This window comes from Teleopsis dalmanni, chromosome 2 (assembly GCF_002237135.1).
Source record: "Teleopsis dalmanni isolate 2A chromosome 2, ASM223713v2, whole genome shotgun sequence".
Lineage (NCBI taxonomy): Eukaryota > Metazoa > Arthropoda > Insecta > Diptera > Diopsidae > Teleopsis > Teleopsis dalmanni.
In genome coordinates, this window is record NC_051847.1 from 179,873,677 (window position 1) to 179,876,544 (window position 2,868).

A 2,868-nucleotide genomic window follows, 5' to 3' on the forward strand; every position below is an offset into this window, starting at 1 on the left:
CTACGAAGTCTGCTTCTAAGAATTTGATAACTCTGCATACTTTATTATTCACAGCACAGTTTAATTTAGCAAAAGAGGCAATTGCGATATAACATTAGTTTTGTATCTGAAACAAATGCCAGATACCTATCAATCAGTTTCAATTACTTAAAGCATTTACACATTTTTATAAAATTTTAATGCCATTAAAAGCATAAAAAATAAATTCTTTTTTGTATATATAAGCTTTCATATATTAAAAGAAGTATAATTTTTTTTTTCTCAATTTTAAAATAAAATATAACGAATATAGTATTAGGAGTAAAAATCTTATAACAGATTTTTGCAATCACAACACATATTGCAATCAATTCAAAACTATTGGAACATAAATAATGAAAAAGAGTCTTAAAATGGATTTAAAAATATATTTACGCATATTTTTTTCAAAAAGTTTATTATCAATAGTTTTATATATAAATTCAAATATAACGTATATTGATGAGTTTATGCATAGTACAGTTGTCGTCTTTTGTACAAAACTCTAATCCTTCTTATATGCAAATGCAATTTCTTCTTTGATATTTGATGCCAAAAGCACTAATATAAAAAATTAAAAATAAAATCTTTAAAGTAAAAAACTATAGAGCAATGAGATGACAGAGACGAAGAATATTGTACTATAAAGAAAAATGCTTTGCAATCACTTTAAAAATAAACGCTTTTGGACAAATCTACGAGAATTCAATAAAAGTAAATGCCATTTTATAAGCACTCAAGGCTGATATCCATTAGCTAAGCATTTTTCAATATTCGTACTCATATCTCTTTGAATTTAGCTAAATACATGAATGTGCAGTATTCATTTTACATACAATTTAGTCCATATAAAATAGTTATTTAAATTGATCAAAAATTTTAATGACAAAAGATTTTTACATTCTCTATTGACTTAATCCTCTTTTATTAAAACTCATCGAGAAAGTAAGGATTAAACTAACAATTATTTTAATATCAATTTGTTGGCAGTTGTTTTCTATTTCTTAGTAAATGACTAGATTTTGAATGATAAAATAAAAAATTACTATTACTCTCATATCTCATAAATATTCAATTTTTTTTTCAATTTGCGAAATTTTTTTTAAACCAAAAATTTAAACTCTTTCCGCATATTTGCTTGACTTGCATTTATTTGTACATTTATTGCTTAAAGGTTGTTTACTAATAAAAAAATAAAATATTTTTCAGATTTTTCTTATTGTTATCTACTTTCATACTTTCAAACTACTAAATTGCGACCACAATTGAGGACAATCTGCTGCTTCAATATTTAATTTTATTGCTGAGAATTTAATGAACCTAAAATTTATTTTCTATTTCTTAACATTCTATTTCTTTGATACATTGTTTTCACTAAAGTTCAGCTATTTTTTGTTTTCTAATTTTATTTATTTAACATACAAACGAACGCTACTGTCTGCATAGTAAAACTTATTTATTCCAAAATTATTTCATTAAATATTCTTTTAACTATGTGATATGCCTATGTGTTTGATATATATACCTATATCTAGATGAATATTATATTATATATCGTATTTAATAGGTATTATCTAAATGAATATATATATATATATACAATATATATAAATATATATAATTTATATAATATTATATATCAGATTTAATTGGTGTCATATGTAAAGTCTGATTAAGCATGTTACAGAATGTGTTAACCCCTTAGCAAGGAATCCCGCACTTCTATTCATTACTTCCCAATTGAAAAGAACTGACTGTCCAGCCATTAATTAATACTCAATAGCTTGAAGTAAAAACCGCACTTTACTTTTAAGTAATCTGATAAAGTTTAACTGTTTTCTTAATGAACCACCTAACATTCACTCCAATGAAATTTAACCCATTGATTTAAGTGAGGTCTTACGGACCTCGGATAAGGTTTACTTATTTTATTTTATATTATACAATGCATAATTCAAATAAAAAATTGTAATATTATGTAATTAGTGACAAGATTTTAAAACTTATGGTTAGTCTCAAGAGAAGATTCAATAAATAAATGTATAAGTATTTAAAAAAAAATATATGTGAAGTCATACCCTCCGTGAGTTCAGGCATTTAAACACAAATATCTCCACTATCTCGTGAGTTATCTATTGACGTGGTGAAGGCATGTTTCACTAGTCATTGCTACATAGTATGCTAAACTTTTGTTTCCATTGTTAATCCATATGCTAAGCTCGTTAGAGTCATTTAGTTTTGCAAATGAACATAATTAGATTGGATACCTTTATTATCCTTATCAAACCAATAGGAAATGATCTCCTGGCCATTGAATTATTTTCGTTAGTATTCTAGCAAGATGACATAGAAAATGATTAATAGCTTTCGTTTCCTGCTCATCTTGATCACTCCTAAATACTCTAATTTTTTAAATAAGCTACTGTTAAAACATTGGTGCAATATACCATTGCTATGTTCCATAGGTGTCCCTAGGATACTAATCATCTTACAGTATTTGCAGTTATCCAACGATGCTTCCAATAACACCCAAAGTTAATTAGTAAAGCTCAGTAATTTATTACAATCCTTCACTTGACTATTATACATTAAATTGCATTTATTGCTAAATGGTATCTAAGAAAACAAATATATCTGAAATGTTCTAAGCGCATTGCTAAAAATGCAACAACTGTCTGGCACTCGATTTGACTACTTTACCTATGTTCTTCGAGAAAATAACTATCTCTGTATCTCTCTTTATAATGTCTTAACTTTTGCATTAATTGCAGGTAATTTTTGGTTTGATTAAATGCTTTTAAGGGCAACCAAAGTTTTATGATTAAAGAGTGTATTCACAACCATTTTAAA